The 12,067-nt window shown below is 52.2% G+C and overlaps 26 non-coding genes across 26 annotated transcripts; all 26 read right to left on the bottom strand.

The window, feature by feature from the left end:
* Positions 1–130: 130 nt before the first annotated feature.
* On the bottom strand, positions 131–249 carry LOC123173748 (5S ribosomal RNA). The gene has a single exon (XR_006486487.1). It is a non-coding gene; the product is annotated as a 5S ribosomal RNA (ribosomal RNA).
* A 297-nt stretch (positions 250–546) lies between these two features.
* LOC123173703 (5S ribosomal RNA) lies at positions 547–665 on the bottom strand. Its single transcript, XR_006486440.1, has one exon. It is a non-coding gene; the product is annotated as a 5S ribosomal RNA (ribosomal RNA).
* Positions 666–962: 297 nt separating this feature from the next.
* On the bottom strand, positions 963–1,081 carry LOC123173759 (5S ribosomal RNA). Its single transcript, XR_006486496.1, has one exon. It is a non-coding gene; the product is annotated as a 5S ribosomal RNA (ribosomal RNA).
* A 297-nt stretch (positions 1,082–1,378) lies between these two features.
* Positions 1,379–1,497, bottom strand: LOC123173830 (5S ribosomal RNA). Its single transcript, XR_006486560.1, has one exon. It is a non-coding gene; the product is annotated as a 5S ribosomal RNA (ribosomal RNA).
* Positions 1,498–1,794: 297 nt separating this feature from the next.
* Positions 1,795–1,912, bottom strand: LOC123173785 (5S ribosomal RNA). Its single transcript, XR_006486521.1, has one exon. It is a non-coding gene; the product is annotated as a 5S ribosomal RNA (ribosomal RNA).
* A 474-nt stretch (positions 1,913–2,386) lies between these two features.
* LOC123173789 (5S ribosomal RNA) lies at positions 2,387–2,505 on the bottom strand. Its single transcript, XR_006486525.1, has one exon. It is a non-coding gene; the product is annotated as a 5S ribosomal RNA (ribosomal RNA).
* A 297-nt stretch (positions 2,506–2,802) lies between these two features.
* Positions 2,803–2,921, bottom strand: LOC123173764 (5S ribosomal RNA). The gene has a single exon (XR_006486501.1). It is a non-coding gene; the product is annotated as a 5S ribosomal RNA (ribosomal RNA).
* Positions 2,922–3,218: 297 nt separating this feature from the next.
* On the bottom strand, positions 3,219–3,336 carry LOC123173786 (5S ribosomal RNA). The gene has a single exon (XR_006486522.1). It is a non-coding gene; the product is annotated as a 5S ribosomal RNA (ribosomal RNA).
* Positions 3,337–3,810: 474 nt separating this feature from the next.
* Positions 3,811–3,929, bottom strand: LOC123173788 (5S ribosomal RNA). Its single transcript, XR_006486524.1, has one exon. It is a non-coding gene; the product is annotated as a 5S ribosomal RNA (ribosomal RNA).
* A 297-nt stretch (positions 3,930–4,226) lies between these two features.
* On the bottom strand, positions 4,227–4,345 carry LOC123173763 (5S ribosomal RNA). Its single transcript, XR_006486500.1, has one exon. It is a non-coding gene; the product is annotated as a 5S ribosomal RNA (ribosomal RNA).
* Positions 4,346–4,642: 297 nt separating this feature from the next.
* On the bottom strand, positions 4,643–4,761 carry LOC123173746 (5S ribosomal RNA). The gene has a single exon (XR_006486485.1). It is a non-coding gene; the product is annotated as a 5S ribosomal RNA (ribosomal RNA).
* A 296-nt stretch (positions 4,762–5,057) lies between these two features.
* LOC123173734 (5S ribosomal RNA) lies at positions 5,058–5,176 on the bottom strand. Its single transcript, XR_006486473.1, has one exon. It is a non-coding gene; the product is annotated as a 5S ribosomal RNA (ribosomal RNA).
* Positions 5,177–5,473: 297 nt separating this feature from the next.
* Positions 5,474–5,592, bottom strand: LOC123173722 (5S ribosomal RNA). The gene has a single exon (XR_006486461.1). It is a non-coding gene; the product is annotated as a 5S ribosomal RNA (ribosomal RNA).
* A 296-nt stretch (positions 5,593–5,888) lies between these two features.
* Positions 5,889–6,006, bottom strand: LOC123173778 (5S ribosomal RNA). The gene has a single exon (XR_006486515.1). It is a non-coding gene; the product is annotated as a 5S ribosomal RNA (ribosomal RNA).
* Positions 6,007–6,480: 474 nt separating this feature from the next.
* LOC123173777 (5S ribosomal RNA) lies at positions 6,481–6,599 on the bottom strand. The gene has a single exon (XR_006486514.1). It is a non-coding gene; the product is annotated as a 5S ribosomal RNA (ribosomal RNA).
* A 297-nt stretch (positions 6,600–6,896) lies between these two features.
* Positions 6,897–7,015, bottom strand: LOC123173762 (5S ribosomal RNA). Its single transcript, XR_006486499.1, has one exon. It is a non-coding gene; the product is annotated as a 5S ribosomal RNA (ribosomal RNA).
* Positions 7,016–7,312: 297 nt separating this feature from the next.
* On the bottom strand, positions 7,313–7,431 carry LOC123173710 (5S ribosomal RNA). The gene has a single exon (XR_006486448.1). It is a non-coding gene; the product is annotated as a 5S ribosomal RNA (ribosomal RNA).
* A 297-nt stretch (positions 7,432–7,728) lies between these two features.
* On the bottom strand, positions 7,729–7,847 carry LOC123173825 (5S ribosomal RNA). The gene has a single exon (XR_006486555.1). It is a non-coding gene; the product is annotated as a 5S ribosomal RNA (ribosomal RNA).
* Positions 7,848–8,144: 297 nt separating this feature from the next.
* Positions 8,145–8,263, bottom strand: LOC123173698 (5S ribosomal RNA). The gene has a single exon (XR_006486434.1). It is a non-coding gene; the product is annotated as a 5S ribosomal RNA (ribosomal RNA).
* A 474-nt stretch (positions 8,264–8,737) lies between these two features.
* On the bottom strand, positions 8,738–8,856 carry LOC123173844 (5S ribosomal RNA). The gene has a single exon (XR_006486573.1). It is a non-coding gene; the product is annotated as a 5S ribosomal RNA (ribosomal RNA).
* Positions 8,857–9,153: 297 nt separating this feature from the next.
* LOC123173761 (5S ribosomal RNA) lies at positions 9,154–9,272 on the bottom strand. Its single transcript, XR_006486498.1, has one exon. It is a non-coding gene; the product is annotated as a 5S ribosomal RNA (ribosomal RNA).
* A 297-nt stretch (positions 9,273–9,569) lies between these two features.
* LOC123173699 (5S ribosomal RNA) lies at positions 9,570–9,688 on the bottom strand. The gene has a single exon (XR_006486435.1). It is a non-coding gene; the product is annotated as a 5S ribosomal RNA (ribosomal RNA).
* Positions 9,689–10,162: 474 nt separating this feature from the next.
* Positions 10,163–10,281, bottom strand: LOC123173708 (5S ribosomal RNA). The gene has a single exon (XR_006486446.1). It is a non-coding gene; the product is annotated as a 5S ribosomal RNA (ribosomal RNA).
* Positions 10,282–10,578: 297 nt separating this feature from the next.
* On the bottom strand, positions 10,579–10,697 carry LOC123173842 (5S ribosomal RNA). The gene has a single exon (XR_006486571.1). It is a non-coding gene; the product is annotated as a 5S ribosomal RNA (ribosomal RNA).
* A 297-nt stretch (positions 10,698–10,994) lies between these two features.
* LOC123173735 (5S ribosomal RNA) lies at positions 10,995–11,113 on the bottom strand. Its single transcript, XR_006486474.1, has one exon. It is a non-coding gene; the product is annotated as a 5S ribosomal RNA (ribosomal RNA).
* Positions 11,114–11,600: 487 nt separating this feature from the next.
* On the bottom strand, positions 11,601–11,719 carry LOC123173841 (5S ribosomal RNA). The gene has a single exon (XR_006486570.1). It is a non-coding gene; the product is annotated as a 5S ribosomal RNA (ribosomal RNA).
* Positions 11,720–12,067: the final 348 nt, after the last annotated feature.

The raw sequence follows: 12,067 nt of genomic DNA, 5'->3' as shown, positions 1-12,067 counted from the left end.
CGACGCTGGACCCGTGAATCGTGAGCACCCAGCTATGACTTACCGCACTCGTGCAAAATAATAAAACACGGTAAATATATTACTTACACGTGCGTTTTGTTTTGCAAGCGGCGCGAAAAAAATTAAAAAGGGAATGCAACACGAGGACTTCCCAGGAGGTCACCCATCCTAGTACTACTCTTGCCCAAGCACGCTTAACATCGGAGTTCTGATGGGATCCGGTGCTTTAGTGCTGGTATGATCGCATCCGACATGTTACCCCGGTCTTCGTCCCTTATCCTTGCCCCTCCCAGCTCCACTACAAAGACGATTGTGCATTGCTTTGGCCGCTCCCTCTCAACTACGGAGACGAGTTTAACGCGGTTTCCACCCCTCCCTCTCAACTGCACCAGTGCACGCTTGCCGCGCCACAACGCCGACGCTGGACCCGTGAATCGTGAGCACCCAGCTATGACTTACCGCACTCGTGCAAAATAATAAAACACGGTAAATATATTACTTACACGTGCGTTTTGTTTTGCAAGCGGCGCGAAAAAAATTAAAAAGGGAATGCAACACAAGGACTTCCCAGGAGGTCACCCATCCTAGTACTACTCTCGCCCAAGCACGCTTAACTTCGGAGTTCTGATGGGATCCGGTGCTTTAGTGCTGGCATGATCGCATCCGACATGTTACCCCGGTCTTCGTCCCTTATCCTTGCCCCTCCCAGCTCCACTACAAAGACGATTGTACATTGCTTTGGCCGCTCCCTCTCAACTACGGAGACGAGTTTAACGCGGTTTCCACCCCTCCCTCTCAACCGCACCAGTGCACGCTTGCCGCGCCACAACGCCGACGCTGGACCCGTGAATCGTGAGCACCCAGCTATGACTTACCGCACTCGTGCAAAATAATAAAACACGGTAAATATATTACTTACACGTGCGTTTTATTTTGCAAGCGGCGCGAAAAAAATTAAAAAGGGAATGCAACACGAGGACTTCCCAGGAGGTCACCCATCCTAGTACTACTCTCGCCCAAGCACGCTTAACTTCGGAGTTCTGATGGGATCCGGTGCTTTAGTGCTGGTATGATCGCATCCGACATGTTATCCCGGTCTTCGTCCCTTATCCTTGCCCCTCCCAGCTCCACTACAAAGACAATTGTACATTGCTTTGGCCGCTCCCTCTCAACTACGGAGACGAGTTTAACGCGGTTTCCACCCCTCCCTCTCAACCGCACCAGTGCACGCTTGCCGCGCCACAACGCCGACGCTGGACCCGTGAATCGTGAGCACCCAGCTATGACTTACCGCACTCGTGCAAAATAATAAAACACGGTAAATATATTACTTACACGTGCGTTTTGTTTTGCAAGCGGCGCGAAAAAAATTAAAAAGGGAATGCAACACGAGGACTTCCCAGGAGGTCACCCATTCTAGTACTACTCTCGCCCAAGCACGCTTAACTTCGGAGTTCTGATGGGATCCGGTGCTTTAGTGCTGGTATGATCGCATCCGACATGTTACCCCGGTCTTCGTCCCTTATCCTTGCCCCTCCCAGCTCCACTACAAAGACGATTGTACATTGCTTTGGCCGCTCCCTCTCAACTACGGAGACGAGTTTAACGCGGTTTCCACCCCTCCCTCTCAACCGCACCAGTGCACGCTTGCCGCGCCACAACGCCGACGCTGGACCCGTGAATCGTGAGCACCCAGCTATGACTTACCGCACTCGTGCAAAATAATAAAACACGGTAAACATATTACTTACACGTGCGATTTGTTTTGCAAGCGGCGCGAAAAAAATTAAAAAGGGAATGCAACACGAGGACTTCCCAGGAGGTCACCCACCTAGTACTACTCTCGCCCAAGCACACTTAACTTCGGAGTTCTTATGGGATCCGGTGCTTTAGTGCTCGTATGATCGCATCCGACATGTTACCCCGGTCTTCGTTCCTTATCCTTGCCCCTCCCAGCTCCACTACAAAGACGATTGTACATTGCTTTGGCCGCTCCCTCTCAACTGCGGAGACGAGTTTAACGCGGTTTCCACCCCTCCCTCTCAACCGCACCTGGATCCGGTGCTTTAGTGCTGGTATGATCGCATCCGACATGTTACCTCGGTCTTCGTCCCTTATCCTTGCCCCTCCCAGCTCCACTACAAAGACGATTGTACATTGCTTTGGCCGCTCCCTCTCAACTGCGGAGACGAGTTTAACGCGGTTTCCACCCCTCCCTGTCAACCGCACCAGTGCACGCTTGCCGCGCCACAACGCCGACGCTGGACCCGTGAATCGTGAGCACCCAGCTATGACTTACCGCACTCGTGCAAAATAATAAAACACGGTAAATATATTACTTACACGTGCGTTTTGTTTTGCAAGCGGCGCGAAAAAAATTAAAAAGGGAATGCAACACGATGACTTCCCAGGAGGTGACCCATCCTTGTACTACTCTCGCCCAAGCACGCTTAACTTCGGAGTTCTGAAGGGATCCGGTGCTTTAGTGCTGGTATGATCGCATCCGACATGTTACCCCGGTCTTCGTCCCTTATCCTTGCCCCTCCCAGCTCCACTACAAAGACGATTGTACATTGCTTTGGCCGCTCCCTCTCAACTGCGGAGACGAGTTTAACGCGGTTTCCACCCCTCCCTCTCAACCGCACCAGTGCACGCTTGCCGCGCCACAACGCCGACGCTGGACCCGTGAATCGTGAGCACCCAGCTATGACTTACCGCACTCGTGCAAAATAATAAAACACGGTAAATATATTACTTACACGTGCGTTTTGTTTTGCAAGCGGCGCGAAAAAAATTAAAAAGGGAATGCAACACGAGGACTTCCCAGGAGGTCACCCATCCTAGTACTACTCTCACCCAAGCACGCCTAACTTCGGAGTTCTGATGGGATCCGGTGCTTTAGTGCTGGTATGATCGCATCCGACATGTTACCCCGGTCTTCGTCCCTTATCCTTGCCCCTCCCAGCTCCACTACAAAGACGATTGTACATTGCTTTGGCCGCTCCCTCTCAACTACGGAGACGAGTTTAACGCGGTTTCCACCCCTCCCTCTCAACCGCACCAGTGCACGCTTGCCGCGCCACAACGCCGACGCTGGACCCGTGAATCGTGAGCACCCAGCTATGACTTACCGCACTCGTGCAAAATAATAAAACACGGTAAACATATTACTTACACGTGCGTTTTGTTTTGCAAGCGGCGCGAAAAAAATTAAAAAGGGAATGCAACACGAGGACTTCCCAGGAGGTCGCCCACCTAGTACTACTCTCGCCCAAGCACACTTAACTTCGGAGTTCTTATGGGATCCGGTGCTTTAGTGCTCGTATGATCGCATCCGACATGTTACCCCGGTCTTCGTTCCTTATCCTTGCCCCTCCCAGCTCCACTACAAAGACGATTGTACATTGCTTTGGCCGCTCCCTCTCAACTGCGGAGACGAGTTTAACGCGGTTTCCACCCCTCCCTCTCAACCGCACCTGGATCCGGTGCTTTAGTGCTGGTATGATCGCATCCGACATGTTACCTCGGTCTTCGTCCCTTATCCTTGCCCCTCCCAGCTCCACTACAAAGATGATTGTACATTGCTTTGGCCGCTCCCTCTCAACTGCGGAGACGAGTTTAACGCGGTTTCCACCCCTCCCTGTCAACCGCACCAGTGCACGCTTGCCGCGCCACAACGCCGACGCTGGACCCGTGAATCGTGAGCACCCAGCTATGACTTACCGCACTCGTGCAAAATAATAAAACACGGTAAATATATTACTTACACGTGCGTTTTGTTTTGCAAGCGGCGCGAAAAAAATTAAAAAGGGAATGCAACACGATGACTTCCCAGGAGGTGACCCATCCTTGTACTACTCTCGCCCAAGCACGCTTAACTTCGGAGTTCTGAAGGGATCCGGTGCTTTAGTGCTGGTATGATCGCATCCGACATGTTACCCCGGTCTTCGTCCCTTATCCTTGCCCCTCCCAGCTCCACTACAAAGACGATTGTACATTGCTTTGGCCGCTCCCTCTCAACTGCGGAGACGAGTTTAACGCGGTTTCCACCCCTCCCTCTCAACCGCACCAGTGCACGCTTGCCGCGCCACAACGCCGACGCTGGACCCGTGAATCGTGAGCACCCAGCTATGACTTACCGCACTCGTGCAAAATAATAAAACACGGTAAATATATTACTTACACGTGCGTTTTGTTTTGCAAGCGGCGCGAAAAAAATTAAAAAGGGAATGCAACACGAGGACTTCCCAGGAGGTCACCCATCCTAGTACTACTCTCACCCAAGCACGCCTAACTTCGGAGTTCTGATGGGATCCGGTGCTTTAGTGCTGGTATGATCGCATCCGACATGTTACCCCGGTCTTCGTCCCTTATCCTTGCCCCTCCCAGCTCCACTACAAAGACGATTGTACATTGCTTTGGCCGCTCCCTCTCAACTACGGAGACGAGTTTAACGCGGTTTCCACCCCTCCCTCTCAACCGCACCAGTGCACGCTTGCCGCGCCACAACGCCGACGCTGGACCCGTGAATCGTGAGCACCCAGCTATGACTTACCGCACTCATGCAAAATAATAAAACACGGTAAATATATTACTTACACGTGCGTTTTGTTTTGCAAGCGGCGCGAAAAAAATTAAAAAGGGAATGCAACACGAGGACTTCCCAGGAGGTCACCCATCCTAGTACTACTCTCGCCCAAGCACGCTTAACTTCGGAGTTCTGATGGGATCCGGTGCTTTAGTGCTGGTATGATCGCATCCGACATGTTACCCCGGTCTTCGTCCCTTATCCTTGCCCCTTCCAGCTCCACTACAAAGACGATTGCACATTGCTTTGGCCGCTCCCTCTCAACTACGGAGACGAGTTTAACGCGGTTTCCACCCCTCCCTCTCAACCGCACCAGTGCACGCTTGCCGCGCCACAACGCCGACGCTGGACCCGTGAATCGTGAGCACCCAGCTATGACTTACCGCACTCGTGCAAAATAATAAAACACGGTAAATATATTACTTACACGTGCGTTTTGTTTTGCAAGCGGCGCGAAAAAATTAAAAAGGGAATGCAACACGAGGACTTCCCAGGAGGTCACCCATCCTAGTACTACTCTCGCCCAAGCACGCTTAACTTCGGAGTTCTGATGGGATCCGGTGCTTTAGTGCTGGTATGATCGCATCCGACATGTTACCCCGGTCTTCGTCCCTTATCCTTGCCCCTCCCAGCTCCACTACAAAGACGATTGTACATTGCTTTGGCCGCTCCCTCTCAACTACGGAGACGAGTTTAACGCGGTTTCCACCCCTCCCTCTCAACCGCACCAGTGCACGCTTGCCGCGCCACAACACCGACACTGGACCCGTGAATCGTGAGCACCCAGCTATGACTTACCGCACTCGTGCAAAATAATAAAACACGGTAAATATATTACTTACACGTGCGTTTTGTTTTGCAAGCGGCGCGAAAAAAATTAAAAAGGGAATGCAACACGAGGACTTCCCAGGAGGTCACCCATCCTAGTACTACTCTCGCCCAAGCACGCTTAACTTCGGAGTTCTGATGGGATCCGGTGCTTTAGTGCTGGTATGATCGCATCCGACATGTTACCCCGGTCTTCGTCCCTTATCCTTGCCCCTCCCAGCTCCACTACAAAGACGATTGTACATTGCTTTGGCCGCTCCCTCTCAACTACGGAGACGAGTTTAACGCGGTTTCCACCCCTCCCTCTCAACCGCACCAGTGCACGCTTGCCGCGCCACAACGCCGACGCTGGACCCGTGAATCGTGAGCACCCAGCTATGACTTACGCACTCGTGCAAAATAATAAAACACGGTAAACATATTACTTACACGTGCGTTTTGTTTTGCAAGCGGCGCGAAAAAAATTAAAAAGGGAATGCAACACGAGGACTTCCCAGGAGGTCACCCACCTAGTACTACTCTCGCCCAAGCACACTTAACTTCGGAGTTCTGATGGGATCCGGTGCTTTAGTGCTCGTATGATCGCATCCGACATGTTACCCCGGTCTTCGTTCCTTAACCTTGCCCCTCCCAGCTCCACTACAAAGACGATTGTACATTGCTTTGGCCGCTCCCTCTCAACTGCGGAGACGAGTTTAACGCGGTTTCCACCCCTCCCTCTCAACCGCACCTGGATCCGGTGCTTTAGTGCTGGTATGATCGCATCCGACATGTTACCCCGGTCTTCGTCCCTTATCCTTGCCCCTCCCAGCTCCACTACAAAGACGATTGTACATTGCTTTGGCCGCTCCCTCTCAACTGCGGAGACGAGTTTAACGCGGTTTCCACCCCTCCCTCTCAACCGCACCAGTGCACGCTTGCCGCGCCACAACGCCGACGCTGGACCCGTGAATCGTGAGCACCCAGCTATGACTTACCGCACTCGTGCAAAATAATAAAACACGGTAAATATATTACTTACACGTGCGTTTTGTTTTGCAAGCGGCGCGAAAAAAATTAAAAAGGGAATGCAACACGATGACTTCCCAGGAGGTCACCCATCCTAGTACTACTCTCGCCCAAGCACGCTTAACTTCAGAGTTCTGAAGGGATCCGGTGCTTTAGTGCTGGTATGATCGCATCCGACATGTTACCCCGGTCTTCGTCCCTTATCCTTGCCCCTCCCAACTCCACTACAAAGACGATTGTACATTGCTTTGGCCGCTCCCTCTCAACTGCGGAGACGAGTTTAACGCGGTTTCCACCCCTCCCTCTCAACCGCACCAGTGCACGCTTGCCGCGCCACAACGCCGACGCTGGACCCGTGAATCGTGAGCACCCAGCTATGACTTACCGCACTCGTGCAAAATAATAAAACACGGTAAATATATTACTTACACGTGCGTTTTGTTTTGCAAGCGGCGCGAAAAAAATTAAAAAGGGAATGCAACACGAGGACTTCCCAGGAGGTCACCCATCCTAGTACTACTCTCACCCAAGCACGCCTAACTTCGGAGTTCTGATGGGATCCGGTGCTTTAGTGCTGGTATGATCGCATCCGACATGTTACCCCGGTCTTCGTCCCTTATCCTTGCCCCTCCCAGCTCCACTACAAAGACGATTGTACATTGCTTTGGCCGCTCCCTCTCAACTACGGAGACGAGTTTAACGCGGTTTCCACCCCTCCCTCTCAACCGCACCAGTGCACGCTTGCCGCGCCACAACGCCGACGCTGGACCCGTGAATCATGAGCACCCAGCTATGACTTACCGCACTCGTGCAAAATAATAAAACACGGTAAATATATTACTTACACGTGCGTTTTGTTTTGCAAGCGGCGCGAAAAAAATTAAAAAGGGAATGCAACACGAGGACTTCCCAGGAGGTCACCCATCCTAGTACTACTCTCGCCCAAGCACGCTTAACTTCGGAGTTCTGATGGGATCCGGTGCTTTAGTGCTGGTATGATCGCATCCGACATGTTACCCCGGTCTTCGTTCCTTATCCTTGCCCCTCCCAGCTCCACTACAAAGACGATTGCACATTGCTTTGGCCGCTCCCTCTCAACTACGGAGACGAGTTTAACGCGGTTTCCACCCCTCCCTCTCAACCGCACCAGTGCACGCTTGCCGCGCCACAACGCCGACGCTGGCCCCGTGAATCGTGAGCACCCAGCTATGACTTACCGCACTCGTGCAAAATAATAAAACACGGTAAATATATTACTTACACGTGCGTTTTGTTTTGCAAGCGGCGCGAAAAAAATTAAAAAGGGAATGCAACACGAGGACTTCCCAGGAGGTCACCCATCCTAGTACTACTCTCGCCCAAGCACGCTTAACTTCGGAGTTCTAATGGGATCCGGTGCTTTAGTGCTGGTATGATCGCATCCGACATGTTACCCCGGTCTTCGTCCCTTATCCTTGCCCCTCCCAGCTCCACTACAAAGACGATTGCACATTGCTTTGGCCGCTCCCTCTCAACTACGGAGACGAGTTTAACGCAGTTTCCACCCCTCCCTCTCAACCGCACCAGTGCACGCTTGCCGCGCCACAACACCGACGCTGGACCCGTGAATCGTGAGCACCCAGCTATGACTTACCGCACTCGTGCAAAATAATAAAACACGGTAAATATATTACTTACACGTGCGTTTTGTTTTGCAAGCGGCGCGAAAAAAATTAAAAAGGGAATGCAACACGAGGACTTCCCAGGAGGTCACCCATCCTAGTACTACTCTCGCCCAAGCATGCTTAACTTCGGAGTTCTGATGGGATCCGGTGCTTTAGTGCTGGTATGATCGCATCCGACATGTTACCCCGGTCTTCGTCCCTTATCCTTGCCCCTCCCAGCTCCACTACAAAGACGATTGTACATTGCTTTGGCCGCTCCCTCTCAACTGCGGAGACGAGTTTAACGCGGTTTCCACCCCTCCCTCTCAACCGCACCGGGATCCGGTGCTTTAGTGCTGGTATGATCGCATCCGACATGTTACCCCGGTCTTCGTCCCTTATCCTTGCCCCTCCCAGCTCCACTACAAAGACGATTGTACATTGCTTTGGCCGCTCCCTCTCAACTGCGGAGACGAGTTTAACGCGGTTTCCACCCCTCCCTCTCAACCGCACCAGTGCACGCTTGCCGCGCCACAACGCCGACGCTGGACCCGTGAATCGTGAGCACCCAGCTATGACTTACCGCACTCGTGCAAAATAATAAAACACGGTAAATATATTACTTACACGTGCGTTTTGTTTTGCAAGCGGCGCGAAAAAAATTAAAAAGGGAATGCAACACGAGGACTTCCCAGGAGGTCACCCATCCTAGTACTACTCTCGCCCAAGCACGCTTAACTTCGGAGTTCTGAAGGGATCCGGTGCTTTAGTGCTGGTATGATCGCATCCGACATGTTACCCCGGTCTTCGTCCCTTATCCTTGCCCCTCCCAGCTCCACTACAAAGACGATTGTACATTGCTTTGGCCGCTCCCTCTCAACTGCGGAGACGAGTTTAACGCGGTTTCCACCCCTCCCTCTCAACCGCACCAGTGCACGCTTGCCGCGCCACAACGCCGACGCTGGACCCGTGAATCGTGAGCACCCAGCTATGACTTACCGCACTCGTGCAAAATAATAAAACACGGTAAATATATTACTTACACGTGCGTTTTGTTTTGCAAGCGGCGCGAAAAAAATTAAAAAGGGAATGCAACACGAGGACTTCCCAGGAGGTCACCCATCCTAGTACTACTCTCACCCAAGCACGCCTAACTTCGGAGTTCTGATGGGATCCGGTGCTTTAGTGCTGGTATGATCGCATCCGACATGTTACCCCGGTCTTCGTCCCTTATCCTTGCCCCTCCCAGCTCCACTACAAAGACGATTGTACATTGCTTTGGCCGCTCCCTCTCAACTACGGAGACGAGTTTAACGCGGTTTCCACCCCTCCCTCTCAACCGCACCAGTGCACGCTTGCCGCGCCACAACGCCGACGTTTGACCCGTGAATCGTGAGCACCCAGCTATGACTTACCGCACTCGTGCAAAATAATAAAACACGGTAAATATATTACTTACACGTGCGTTTTGTTTTGCAAGCGGCGCGAAAAAAATTAAAAAGGGAATGCAACACGAGGACTTCCCAGGAGGTCACCCATCCTAGTACTACTCTCGCCCAAGCACGCTTAACTTCGGAGTTCTGATGGGATCCGGTGCTTTAGTGCTGGTATGATCGCATCCGACATGTTACCCCGGTCTTCGTCCCTTATCCTTGCCCCTCCCAGCTCCACTACAAAGACGATTGTACATTGCTTTGGCCGCTCCCTCTCAACTGCGGAGACGAGTTTAACGCGGTTTCCACCCCTCCCTCTCAACCGCACCGGGATCCGGTGCTTTAGTGCTGGTATGATCGCATCCGACATGTTACCCCGGTCTCCGTCCCTTATCCTTGCCCCTCCCAGCTCTACTACAAAGACGATTGTACATTGCTTTGGCCGCTCCCTCTCAACTGCGGAGACGAGTTTAACGCGGTTTCCACCCCTCCCTCTCAACCGCACCAGTGCACGCTTGCCGCGCCACAACGCCGACGCTGGACCCATGAATCGTGAGCACCCAGCTATGACTTACCGCACTCGTGCAAAATAATAAAACACGGTAAATATATTACTTACACGTGCGTTTTGTTTTGCAAGCGGCGCGAAAAAAATTAAAAAGGGAATGCAACACGAGGACTTCCCAGGAGGTCACCCATCCTAGTACTACTCTCGCCCAAGCAAGCTTAACTTCGGAGTTCTGATGGGATCCGGTGCTTTAGTGCTGGTATGATCGCATCCGACATGTTACCCCGGTCTTCGTCCCTTATCCTTGCCCCTCCCAGCTCCAATACAAAGACGATTGTACATTGCTTTGGCCGCTCCCTCTCAACTGTGGAGACGAGTTTAACGCGGTTTCCACCCCTCCCTCTCAACTGCACCAGTGCACGCTTGCCGCGCCACAACGCCGACGCTGGACCCGTGAATCGTGAGCACCCAGCTATGACTTAACGCACTCGTGCAAAATAATAAAACACGGTAAATATATTACTTACACGTGCGTTTTGTTTTGCAAGCGGCGCAAAAAAAATTAAAAAGGGAATGCAACACGAGGACTTCCCAGGAGGTCACCCATCCTAGTACTACTCTCGCCCAAGCACGCTTAACTTCGGAGTTCTGATGGGATCCGGTGCTTTAGTGCTGGTATGATCGCATCTGACATGTTACCCCGGTCTTCGTCCCTTATCCTTGCCCCTCCCAGCTCCACTACAAAGACGATTGTACATTGCTTTGGCCGCTCCCTCTCAACTACGGAGACGAGTGTAACGCGGTTTCCACCCCTCCCTCTCAACCGCACCAGTGCACGCTTGCCGCGCCACAACGCCGACGCTGGACCCATGAATCGTGAGCACCCAGCTATGACTTACCGCACTCGTGCAAAATAATAAAACACGGTAAATATATTACTTACACGTGCGTTTTGTTTTGCAAGCGGCGCGAAAAAAATTAAAAAGGGAATGCAACACGAGGACTTCCCAGGAGGTCACCCATCCTAGTACTACTCTTGCCCAAACACGCTTAACTTCGGAGTTCTGATGGGATCCGGTGCTTTAGTGCTGGTATGATCGCATCCGACATGTTACCCCGGTCTTCGTCCCTTATCCTTGCCCCTCCCAGCTCCACTACAAAGACGATTGTACATTGCTTTGGCCGCTCCCTCTCAACTACGGAGACGAGCTTAACGCGGTTTCCACCCCTCCCTCTCAACCGCACCAGTGCACGCTTGCCGCGCCACAACGCCGACGCTGGACCCGTGAATCGTGAGCACCCAGCTATGACTTACCGCACTCGTGCAAAATAATAAAACACGGTAAATATATTACTTACACGTGCGTTTTGTTTTGCAAGCGGCGCGCACGGAGACGAGTTTAACGCGGTTTCCACCCCTCCCTCTCAACCGCACCAGTGCACGCTTGCCGCGCCACAACGCCGACGCTGGACCCGTGAATCGTGAGCACCCAGCTATGACTTACCGCACTCGTGCAAAATAATAAAACACGGTAAATATATTACTTCCACGTGCGTTTTGTTTTGCAAGCGGCGCAAAAAAAATTAAAAAGGGAATGCAACACGAGGACTTCCCAGGAGGTCACCCATCCTAGTACTACTCTCGCCCAAGCACGCTTAACTTCGGAGTTCTGATGGGATCCGGTGCTTTAGTGCTGGTATGATCGCATCTGACATGTTACCCCGGTCTTCGTCCCTTATCCTTGCCCCTCCCAGCTCCACTACAAAGACGATTGTACATTGCTTTGGCCGCTCCCTCTCAACTACGGAGACGAGTGTAACGCGGTTTCCACCCCTCCCTCTCAACCGCACCAGTGCACGCTTGCCGCGCCACAACGCCGACGCTGGACCCATGAATCGTGAGCACCCAGCTATGACTTACCGCACTCGTGCAAAATAATAAAACACGGTAAATATATTACTTACACGTGCGTTTTGTTTTGCAAGCGGCGCGAAAAAAATTAAAAAGGGAATGCAACACGAGGACTTCCCAGGAGGTCACCCATCCTAGTACTACTCT

This window comes from Triticum aestivum, unplaced genomic scaffold, assembly GCF_018294505.1.
Source record: "Triticum aestivum cultivar Chinese Spring unplaced genomic scaffold, IWGSC CS RefSeq v2.1 scaffold116194, whole genome shotgun sequence".
Classification (NCBI taxonomy): Eukaryota; Viridiplantae; Streptophyta; class Magnoliopsida; order Poales; family Poaceae; genus Triticum; species Triticum aestivum.
The sequence above is the reverse complement of the archived record's forward strand: the minus strand, read 5'-3'. Positions and strand labels throughout refer to the sequence as shown.